This window comes from Xenopus laevis, chromosome 6L (genome assembly GCF_017654675.1).
Source record: "Xenopus laevis strain J_2021 chromosome 6L, Xenopus_laevis_v10.1, whole genome shotgun sequence".
NCBI lineage: Eukaryota > Metazoa > Chordata > Amphibia > Anura > Pipidae > Xenopus > Xenopus laevis.
The window spans coordinates 59,560,506-59,573,530 of NC_054381.1; positions in this window are offsets into that span (position 1 = coordinate 59,560,506).

Here is a 13,025-nt window from a genome sequence, read left to right on the forward strand (position 1 = left end):
AGATCTGTGTTGTTCAATGTGACACATCCAGTTCAAAGACATAACTGTAATTGCACACATAAAGAACTATAAAACCAAAGCATGCCTTCTGTCTAAAACTGGCCTTGTTAAGACTCTGTATTTATGAAAGAAATATGTGTAATTATGTCAACTCGTTTAAGCTCAATTTATTTCTATTACATTACACTTTTTTTACAGCAATTCCCATTACATTAATGTGTATAAACATATATTCAGTAAAGTATAAAGAAATATTTTGGTGTATCTTTATTTTACATTATTTCTAAAAGATTCTAAATTACATAGTGAATCTGAATTCTAATTCATGACAATATAGGCAGATAGCTTGATTATGTGACAACATTACAATATAATTTTGACTGCTGTGTCCAGCACAATAATGCAGGTATTTTATTCCCCAAGTGATCATAATCACTTAAACTTATACAGGTATGGGATCCGTTATTCACAAACCTGTTATCCAGAAAGCTCCAGATTAAGGAAAGGCCATCTCCAAAAGATTCCATTTTATCTAAATAACACAAATATTTTTAAATTATTTCCATTTTCTCTGTAATAATAAAACAGTATCTTGTACTTGATCCAAACTAAGATATAATTAATCCTTACTGGAAGCAAAACCAGCCTATTGGGTATAATATTTACATGATTTTCTAGAAGACTTAAGGTATGGAGATCCAAATTACAGATTAAGATCCTTTATCCAGAAGACCCCAGGTCCCAAACAGTCCCATACCTATAAAAGACAACCATCAATACATTAGTGCAATAATAACAATAGGGATAAGGGGGATATTATGTTATTCCATAAATGCCATTGCTTCAGTGCAAATCATTTCACATATTTGGAGCCAGAAATATTTCAAAGGTGTTCAAAACTTTAAGGGGCAGATTAACCAAGGGTCAAATTTTGAGTTCATGGGAGTCTGTGGGAGTCTGTAAAAACTAAAATTTTTCAAATTTGGGTGAATGGGATTGAGTTTTTTTTACCAAAGTAACAGATTTTCAGCATGTCTCCAAACAACTCTAAATTGATTCCAGGAAGTCCCCAATAGGCTAAAACAGCAATTCAGCAGGTTTAAGGTGGAGAATAGTCAAATTCAAATTTTTAAAGGGCCAATACATGATACATTTCAAAATTCCATTTTTTTTTAAAAAAACTCGAATAGCGTTTTAACTATGCCCTGGTCAAATTACACTAAAATAAACTCGAAACTCGAAAATAAATCTGCCCCTAACTGTCACATATATATATATATATATGTGTGTGTGTGTGTGTATATTAAACCTAAGGGTTAGTGGGTTATCTTTTCTTCTATAGGGATTCTGCTTGCAGCCAACAGATAAAAGGTTAAAACAAGGGGTGGGGTATGGAACTGAACATGGTAACCACTGCTTCATTTATGTAGTACAAGTATGGGATCCATTATCTGGAAGCCCGTTAGCCAGACAGTTCAGAATTACAAGCAGGTCATCTCTCATAGACTTCATTTTATTTAAATAATTCACATTTCTTTTTTTTTTAGTAGTAATTAAACAGTACCTTGTACTTGATCCCAACTAAGACAGAATTAATCTTTATTGGTGGTAAATCAATCCTATTGGGTTTAATTACTGTTTCAATTATTAAGTAGACTTAAGATATGAAGATACTGTATACACAAAGACCCCTTTTCTGGAAAATCCCAGGTCCTGAGCATTCTGAATAAGAGGTCCCATACCTGTAGTCCCAAAAATAGGAGGATTTTGATCATTTTCAGAATAGGGTACACAGAGAAACTCCAAGAGTATCACTGTGGCAAAAACACAAGCAAAACATATAGGACCTGGACTACTGTAAAAGGCACGTTTAAGAAAATACTGGACCAATTCACTAATACTAAGCAAATTCCACTAGTGCAGTAATCTATAGCAGAAAATCAAAAATTAGCTCTGAGTACAAATAACTCATGTTGGTAAAAGCTACAACACAGGTACCAATCAACCTAACATTATTAACTCAGACCACAGCTTCACAACAGAATTGAATTCCAGCAGTTTGTTCAGGACATTGAGCACTGCACAACCCCTACTTATAGCATTCACTGATATAGTGCTGTACACAAAAGTATGAAATGCCAATTAATTCTCTTAAATACTGTATTGGTTCTGGGATTATTGACCAGTTCTGACAATTATGAACCAAGGAAGACAGCTTCTAAAATGATTCTCCTCAGTAGTGGAGAAAAATGTTCGGTAACAGTATATTCACAACAAGTCATTTTTCTATCTTTCTAATTTCTTTTTAATGAATTTATAGTTCCCCAAACATTTTGTGCAGTTTGAGGCTCTTTCTATCGAGCCAAGAATCCATTTGTAAGGCTGTAAAAATATCTCTAAAATAGATGCTGCAAATGCTATTCCTTGAGTTTAGTTTAAGGGAGAAGAGAAGATTAAATCAGAATAAAAACTTTACATTTTAATTCTAACAGCACGTAAGAATGTATGTTGTGTCTTTTAAAGATATGTGCAACACATGAACATAAAGCTGAATTAAAGTTGTATTCTAATATTTATATTATTATTCTTGTGTATACTGTATTTAGGTGATGCAATTCACATAGTTCACAGCAAGAAAATACATTTTCCACAATTACATATTGTTTTCTTTAACAAAGCTGCCCACACTGACTAGTTTACTTACTAGTTTACATTACTTGTAATGACCTAGAAGCACATTTATCAAAGGTTGAATTTCGAATTCATGTTTTTAAAAACTCTCCTAAACTCCCATAAATTTGACAACTCGGGTGAATTAGATCGACCTGAAAGCAGTTCCATAATGAAGTGCTGGCTCTTTCTGAAAGTACATAACCAGGCAAAATGACCTGAGATGGCTGCCTACACACCAATTTTACAACTAAAAAAATATACTTGGTTCAGAAATAAAATGTTATATGGTAGAGTGAATTATTTGCAATCTAAACAGTGTAATTTAGAAATAAATGTGCAACCTAAAAATCAGGACAGTTTTCTTTTTAAAATAATTCCCTCCCATTTTATAAAATAGAGGGAACATATTGATTTGTGATTTAATAAATAAAACAAAACATACGAGGAGAGAGAAAAGAAATTTCACACAGTTCAAGGGGCATTCCCTTGCATTATAGTCTAGGCAGTGTTATAATTAAAGCTGATAATTGTACATACTCTTATAAAAGGGACAAAGATTGACTTGAGACATTTTATAACCTGTGCATCAACAAATATAGCTTATAGACCATAGGGACCATGTGGCTTAGTGTAAATTGTGCAATACAAAAAATAAGGTTAAAGGGATAAAATCCCATCCAAAATTATGATTCAAAATAGTTATCTCTTATAATATTTTGTCTCATTACATATTCTATCGTCAGTTATGAATATATACAGAATATGACTAGTGATGAGCTACATTAAAGTTTATGGTTGACTTTTTTTTTTTTGCAGCAACTTCTTGTGGCAAAATATATTACTTTTTTCTCACTCCAATTGCAAAAAAATCAAAGGGCATGTATTCTTGGATTGTTTTCCTCACTCAAAATGCATTGAAGTAAATGGACGTTTTTTTTCGGCAAATTTTTTGTCACGGTTTTTTGCAAAGAAATCCATCAATGACGAAATGTGGAATTTCACCCACAAATCCATGCGTGGTGAAAAAAATGTGCTCATTGCTAAATATGACTAAAGGTAAAAAAAACACCCAATCGAATACCTTATAGCCTTCCTAATTTATACTGTAGCCTTGCATAACACTGCTGTGACATAGAGAACAGTGCATAACAAAGGATTGTAACTGGACTTTTTTTATGGCCAGTTATGGGCTTTAGTAGACATTTGTTATTTAAATTGAATAATTGAAAAATTATCAAATTATTTAAATTGAATAATAACGAACTATCCTTATTAATAGACACTGGGAAATTGCAAGTGGGGTAATGCAAGTATATAAAATCATGGTTGCATTTTTACAAAGTAGTCCTGTAATGGAATTCTAAAAGCTAATACAGCTAATAGTAACATTATTAATATCACATAGGAAAGTAGAAAATGGAATTATCAAAGATGTAACAGGGGGAGGTTGTCATCTCAACTGGGGTTGTTTACCCGGTCCGGGTATAATGTTCTGAGATATAAAGTATTACCATTTTGACCATATTTTCTCATGTTGAGGTACGGACCCTTTATGTTTAGCTGTCATCTCCTCCATTAGTTTCATGTCTCGGTTATGGGTAATAGTCTCACCTACTGTTGGAGCGTTGGGTGCTTTCTAATTTTTCAGTCTGGCTGCCGTATGGATAACGTTTAGGAGTTTCTGCTCTGGGTGAGGGATAGCTACATGGGGTAGAGGGCATTAGAGGCTTGAATAGGCATTTCCCAAAAAAAGATCTTAGTGATCATAGCCTTCTAGAATTCTGATAGTTTTGGACAGTGCCACATGATATGTGAGAGAGAGCCCTCATGTCCACATGCCCTCCAGCACATTGCCGAAGTATTTGGATTTATTTTACTAAGCTTTATTGGGGTATAATAAAAATAAAATATTGCCTTGTAAACACTTTCCATCTGTCTCAACCAGGTAATACTCCTCTGAGCATTATCTCAGATATCTTACCATTGTTTTAAGGTGAGGGTAATTGAAAGCTCTCTCTCCCATTGTAGCATGTATTTATGCTTAGGGAACAGTTCCTCTGTTTCTGTACTGAGGATGGAATAAATTACTGATATTAACGCTTTCTAAGGCAAAACAGGCGTGCAACAATTTTGACAAGTGACAATTTTTTTGTTGCAGCAAATTTTCCAATAGCAAATTTTCCTAGCAGTTTCGCCATTGGCGAAATCCTCAAATTTGCTGTAAATCCATTCCTGGTGAATAAATTTGACCATCACTAATCACTGCTATTCTTTAAGTAGTATTGCTGCTCCCATTGTGACAATTCTACACATTGTTCTCCTTCAAGAATTATATTTGTGATAACACAACAATTATTCAGTGCAGATTCTTCACACTGAAAAGTCAATGACCATTAGAAAACTGTTTAGAGGATACAAGATTCACAGTATTAAAAAGTTGGTAACATGTATTACGCAGGTGGCAACATAGCCTTTGCGAAATGTATATATCTGTTGTTGTGCAAAAAGAGATAAAAAATCAAAAAAGATAATTCCATTTCTGTTATTTAAAGTCTTGCTGCCAAATGAAAATAAAATATATACAAAGTTGGTAGCTTCACATGTTTTGTGTCTTAAAAATACATTGTCGGTCAGAATAAAATTCTATAAGCCTTTGAAGTGGTTTTGATGATTCCTATACAAATTCATATCTGTCCACAAAACAGTGAGTGACACAGGATCCTATCATATAACAGGTGCACCTTGAGGGGCACTGGCAAAACTCAACATATTACAGATATTATAGTATATTCAGTACAACAGACACACAAAAGTTTATTTTTACCCCTTCTTGCATTTAACATACCCACGCAAAACATTTTTTGAAAAATAAATCAAAACGAATAAATCGTTTTAATGCCAAGTACATTATTATTATTATTTCAATGCACTTTTTCTTTGTACTGATCATACAATAAATATATTTTATCCTTTTATAGCGAGATACGTTTTTTAATATACTTTAATATTTATATCGTCTGAGATTTCAATATAGGGTTTAATAAGAAACAATATGACATTTAGGGGCCGATTCATGAAGCTCGAGTGAAGGATTCGAATTAAAAAAACTTCGAATTTCGAAGTGTTTTTTGGGCTACTTCGACCATCGAATGGGCTACTTCGACCTTCAACTACGACTACGACTACGAATCGAACGATTCGAACTAAAAATCGTTCGACTATTCGACCATTCGATAGTCGAAGTACTGCCTCTTTAATAAAAACTTCGACCCCCTACTTCGGCAGCTAACAGCTACCGAAGTCAATGTTAGCCTATGGGGAAGGTCCCCATAGGCTTGCCTGAGTTTTTTTGATCGAAGGATATTCCTTTGATCGTTGGATTAAAATCCTTCGAATCGTTTGATTCGAAGGATTTAATCGTTCGATCGAAGGAATAATCCTTCGATCGTTCGATCGTAGGATTTGCGCTAAATCCTTCGACTTCGCTATTCGAAGTCGAAGGATTTTAGTTCCTAGTCGAATATCGAGGGTTAATTAACCCTCGATATTCGACCCTTCATACATCTGCCCCTTAGTGTAGGTTTATTAGATCACTTGAAAATTCAGTGATACATCTATAAAACCAAGCTAGTAGGGCAGTGCTAGTTGCAATTTAACTTACATATAATCAGTGCAGCCTTGCAACAAATGTCTGTTAATTTTCAAGTGATCTGGTAACAGAGAAAAAACAAATTTATTAAAAGTATCTGTGAATATTTAAGCCTACAATATGGTATCCAGCGGGAAATGTGGACCTAAAAAAATCATGTTTTTATACAAAAAAAATCAAGATATTGAAAAACCCAGATCTGATTAGCAGCAGCCCTCAAAAACCCGGCTCGTCAGTTTCTCATGGCTCCCTGAGTTAGATAGGTTTGGGAATTAAACATACAGAAGTATACAGTACATGCTTATACACACACAATTGCCTGTTCAGAAGTCTGTAATATTGCTGACATGGTGTTGTTAACTATAGTTATGAGCAAATCTGTCCCATTGAAAATCAATGGGCGTCAAAATAATTTTGACGCGTGATGATTTTGATGTGATTGACAATGTTTATATTTTTTAATTTTAGTTTTGTCCAAATGCATTAGTCAATGGGTATCCGAATAATTTTGGCGTGTAAATTTTTATGTGCGTAACAATTTTTTTTTGTCGCTTCGGATTTTGTGCAGCGAAACAGTGCCAATCACTAGTTAACTGTTATTGCTACTCAAAGCTATTCTGTTTTAGGTAGAAAACGGTCTGTTTTATCGCCTTCTACCAGCTGAAATAAAGGTCATTGTTTCTTTAAGGGCATTTGCTCTCCTGACACTTGCAATAGGCACACAATCTTCTTTGCTTTTTACAATATACAGCTATTGTTTTCAAACCAGAGTATATCCTGGACTTTAATATCATCATATTTTTAATTTTCTGACTTTAGTACCTCCTCATCCTGAGCATATATATTTGCCAATATATTAATCATATTTTTTTTATAATATCCATCTGCTGCTGAGATGCAGACAAGGATGCATTTAAGGTCAATGTATTTTATTTGATTAAATTTAGGAAGGGATTAGGGAACATTATTGGATCTTTAAGCTGAGTAATGTTTTTGTTCTTTTATTCTGAAGCAATTCCTGACTGCAGTAATAGTATGAAATTTCTTCCAATGGTGAGTAATATTGTACATTAATGTATATTAGTTTAAAAAATTAAACTTGGTTTTCTGTCTGCATTTTTGGCACTTAGATTGTGTCCGGGCACATAAATGCCAGGAATGCCAAGTGTTTTTTTACATGGACTGGTTTTCACAACAAATAAAAAGCTTGCAAGTTTTTAGCTGGTAAGCATTTGATTTTTAGCAGAAATGTTTTTTTAAAAATAAAGTTTTCTGTAATCAATTTGCCTGGCTACGAACCAGATTGGTGAAATTGCAAACTGGAGAGCTGCTGAATAAAATGCTAAATAATAATAATTAAAAAAAACACAAATAATAACATGAAAACCAATTGCAAGTTGTCTCAGAATATAACTTTCTACGTCATACTAAGGGCTCTTACACATGGCCGTTCCGACCTGCGCTCCCCTGCGTTCCGTTTTTTGGCGTTCAGCCGCAGGGGAGCGCAGGAATAGACGCAAGTCATTATTTGAAATGGGGCTGTACTCACTCAGGCGCGTGTAGGCGCCGAACGCAGGAAAAATGCAGCATGTTGCGTCTGAACCTGCGTTCGGCGCCTACACGCGCCTGAGTGAGTACAGCCCCATTTCAAATAATGACTTGCGTCTATTCCTGCGCTCCCCTGCGGCTGAATGCCAAAAAATGGAACGCAGGGGAGCGCAGGTCGGAACGGCCGTGTGTAAGAGCCCTAAAAGTTAACTCAATTGGTGAACAATCCCTTTAACAGCATTTAAACTCTTGAAAGGAGCATTTCATCACTAATTATTCATGTGGCAAGTGGATTTTATATGATGCTGCTATTATAGGAATAATCTGCCAACCAAACATAATGAACACAAAATGGCATAGTTATCAAAATTAAAATAAGAATTTTAGATGTTTTTTTCAATTCGACTTGAATGTTTACCAAACTCAAATTATTATTTATTCAGAAACTTGATCGAATAAAACAGTGAAAAAAAGTCAAATTTGTATTCTACTTATCATTATCAATGGGTCTACAAGCTCTTTTAGAGTTTCTCAAAATGTTTAGAGCAATAAAAAATTAACATTTGCGTTTTTGAAAAGTTCAATTGTGGAATTAAGAACATTTTTTACTTCAGAAAGTTAAAATACAATTCATAAGTGGCAGGCCAGTCTACATAAAACAACCATATTTTGACCCCTTAATTCCCCCTAAATTGCTAGTGTAAATTGAAACCTAGCAACCAGATAGCTGCTTAATTTCCAAACTGGTGAGCAACTAAACAATAAGCTAAGTTATTCAAGAACCACAACCCCCCCCCCCCAAATTAAGACCAATTAGTAAACACCACTGTCTGCATCTTACTAAAAGCAGCTACCTTTTTAAGGCGTAATAGTGATGGTGTAGTAAGGGTAGCAACATTACATTTACCTAGCACTTATTTGCATACCCCTTAAGGTATGAAAATAAATGGTTTCATAAAGCATACAATTACAACAATGTATAACCTATACCCAAAAACCCAGTTAATCTTTCATGTGCTCTCTGGAATGCCAGATCTGTCTGCAACAAGCTCACCGCTATACACGACCATTTCATTGCAAATTCCTTTAACCTACTCGCACTTACTGAAACCTGTCTTTCTCCTACTGACACCGCCTCACCTGCTGCCCTGTCCTATGGGGGCCTACACTTTACTCATACTCCCAGACCTGGTAACAGACCTGGAGGTGGGGTAGGTTTGCTTCTCTCTCCCCGCTGTACTTTTAAAGTTCTTCCACCTTGTCCCTCTCTATTAGTGATGGGCGAATTTGCGCAATTTGCCGCCAGCGAATAAATTCGCGAAACTCCCGCGAAAATTCGTGGAAAAAATTCGCCGGCGTCAAAATTTTTTTTTCCAAAAACGGACGCCGGCGCAGTTTCGCGAATTTTTCACCGTTTCGCGAAATTCGCGAATTTTTCGGCGAAGCGAAACGGCGCAAATTCGCCCATCACTACTCTCTATCATTCTCCTCATTTGAGGCTCACTGCATTAGGCTCTTTTCTCCAGTTTCACTCTGCATTGCTGTTATATATCGACCACCAGGACCAACTGCACAATTTCTGGACAACTTTGCTGCCTGGCTTCCTTACTTTCTTTCATCTAACATCCCATCCATCATATTAGGTGACTTTAATATACCCGTTAACAACATTAACAACTCTTCTGTCTCTAAACTTCTTTCACTAACCTCCTCCCTAGGCTTATCTTTGTGCTCAGACTCCCCCTCTCACTCCAATGGTAATGCTCTGGATCTCATATTTACCAGACTCTGTTCAACCACCAATTTTACTAACTCACCATTTCCCCTCTCTGATCACAATATGGTCACATTTCAACTCTCACTAACTCCCTCCTCACCCCCTGCTATTCCCCAAACACGTACTTACCGTGACTTGCAAGCTGTAGACGTGTCACATCTCTCTTCTTCCTTTGACTCTCTTCACTCTAATATCTCAGCCATCTCATGTCCTAATGTGGCTACCTCTGTCTACTATAGTACTCTCACCACTGCCCTAAATGAGCTTGCTCCTATAAAAACTAAACGTTCTAGACCCAAACCACTACAACCTTGGCATACTGCTCATACAAAAGCGCGTGCACTTGAGCGTCGCTGGCGCAAATCCCGTTAAGAATCAGACTTTTGGAGCTACAAATCTGCCCTGCGCTCCTTTAACACCAGCCTCTTCCAAGCCAAACAAACATACTTTACTTCACTCATTAACTCCCTTTCTAAAAAACCAGCACAACTTTTCTCCACCTTTAACACTCTCCTTTCCCCTTCTCCACCCCCTCCATGCACATCTGTCTCTGCTCAAGATATTGCTGAGCACTTCAAAAACAAAATTGACACTATCAGAAGGGACATTACACTACGCAACCCCCCTAGACTTCCACCACCCTCCCTCCACACTCCCCAGTCTCTACTGTGCTCCTTCACCCCTGTCACTGATGAGGAAGTCTCAAAGCTTCTGGCCTCTTCTCACCTTACCACCTGCCCGCTTGATCCAATTCCCTCAAAACTTCTCCGCAATACCAATCCTTGTCTAATAAAAGCCTTAACTCACCTATTTAATCTTTCGCTCTCAACTGGACTGTTTCCTTCTCAACTAAAACATGCTCTTGTCACCCCCATTCTGAAAAAACCCTCTCTTGATCCCTCCAATCTTGACAACCTCCGACCTATCTCTCTGCTACCTTTCATCTCTAAACTACTTGAGCGCCTAGTCTACAACCGACTAACCTCATTCCTCTCTGACAATAACCTGCTGGACCCCCTACAATCTGGTTTTAAGCCACAACACTCCACGGAAACTGCCCTGACTCGACTAACTAATGACCTTTTAACCGCTAAAGCAAACAATCACTTCTCACTACTAATACTGCTTGATCTCTCAGCCGCATTTGACACTGTAGATCACCCTCTCCTCCTCCAGTCCCTCCAGTCACTTGGCCTTCGTGACACAGCCCTGTCCTGGTTCTCTTCTTACATCACCAATCGTTCCTTCAGTGTCTCCTACAATGGAGTATCATCTTCTCCCCTACCTCTTTCTGTTGGAGTTCCCCAAGGCTCTGTCCTGGGACCATTACTATTCTCCCTCTATACTTCCTCCCTTGGCAAATTAATACATTCTTATGGTTTACACTACCACCTCTATGCTGATGATACTCAGATCTATCTCTCATCTCCTGATCTCAACCCAGAACTCCTAACTCGCGTCTCCTCCTGCCTGTCCGCTATCTCTACCTGGATGTCGCAACGCTACCTTAAATTAAACCTCTCTAAAACTGAAATGGTTCTCTTTCCTCCAACTAACACCATTAGCATCCCCGAAGTATCCATCATAGTTAACAATTCCACTATCACCCCCTCTCCCCAGGCCCGGTGCCTTGGGGTTATCCTAGATTCTGCCCTGTCATTCACTCCTCATATCCAGTCACTTACTAAATCTTGTCACTTCCACCTAAGGAACATATCCAAAATACGATCATTTATCACCCAAGACGCTGCCAAAATTCTTATTCACTCTCTCATCATATCGCGTCTAGACTACTGTAACTCTCTTTTAATTGGCCTCCCCCTCCAGAGACTGTCACCTCTCCAGTCCATAATGAACACTGCTGCGAGGCTCATACACCTCAGCAACAGCTCCTCCTCTGCCTCGCCATTCTATCAATCCCTGCACTGGCTTCCGTTACCTTTCAGAATCAAATTCAAATTAATGACACTGACTTTCAAAGCACTTCATAACTCTGCCCCACCCTACATCTCTGAACTCATCTCTATATACTCACCCGCTCGATTACTACGCTCCTCTACCGACCTACTACTCAACTCTTCTCTCATTACCTCCTCACATGCTCGCATTCAAGACTTTGCAAAGGCTGCACCCCTCCTCTGGAACGCTCTCCCACGGTCTGTCTGACTTTCTCCCAACCTTTCTGCTTTCAAGAAATCTCTGAAAACGCACTTCTTTAGAGAAGCCTACCCTCACTCTGCTTAACTACCAAATGCAACAGCACATACAATACCACATTTCTCACCCACTTAATTCGATGTTGCCCACTCCCACACCTTGTGTATTACTCCCTTCCCTTTAGACTGTATGCCTATGCATAGGGCCTTCCTCACCTTTTTGTACCTGTATTGATTGTGATGTTTGTTACTCCATATATTCTATGTATGTAATTCATGTGATGTAGTTGTATAATCACATTTACTTTACAGTGCTACGCAATATGTTGGCGCTATATAAATACATGTTAATAATAACTGCAAATTCATTAAAACATATAATTTAGTACATACCAAACACAGTGTCCAAAAAAACAACAGCAACAGCTTGTAAGGCAGGCAAGTTGGTATGTGGGAGAATACCCCAACGCTTCAAACACTGTAATGATTACCTGGTAGGAGGAGCTCAAGATGGGAGGAGTGTCTTAAGTGTAACACTGCAAACACAGCAGCACCTGGAAGTGGAACAGAGCTACTGTGAGGGGAAGCAGAAGAGCGTAAACAAAACAAGCCGATGTCTGGGGCAGCCGGCATTCAAGCAAAGTGAGTAGACCGGCCAAGGTTGGTTCTGATGGAGTTCAAGCAGAGTGATTAGACAGGCTGAGGTCGGTTCAGACATAGTTCAAGCAGGGTAATAACAAACAGAGGTCGTAAACAGTAGATCCTGTACATTGTTGGCCAGGATCCTGTCGTCTTACAAACACACACCTGAATGCTGCTATTCCCTAATTGGTGCACAATTACCCAGAGCTCTACCCCAAAATACTCACTCCTCATCAGGACAACAGACTGTTATTGCTGGCTAGCCTATCTCTCACTCCTAGAGTAAGCTCACACCAACTCATACTCACTTACTAGACCGGGTGGAAAGATAAAGCCTTCTACCCGGTTAGACCACAATGATCTTCAGTCCTGCCATTGATGTTATTAGGATACAGTTCCCCGCTTCTTCTGCCTTATATAGCCTCCTAAAGGCAAATTCCTCTCCAGGCCAACCTTAAAGGTTAGGGCCACCTGTTGGCTGAAAATATTTCCCAAGCTATTTACATTTGAAATAATTATTTATTTTACCTCCTTACAAACTTTATAATTTAATTAAATTATTGCTCTTCACGAGTTTCCA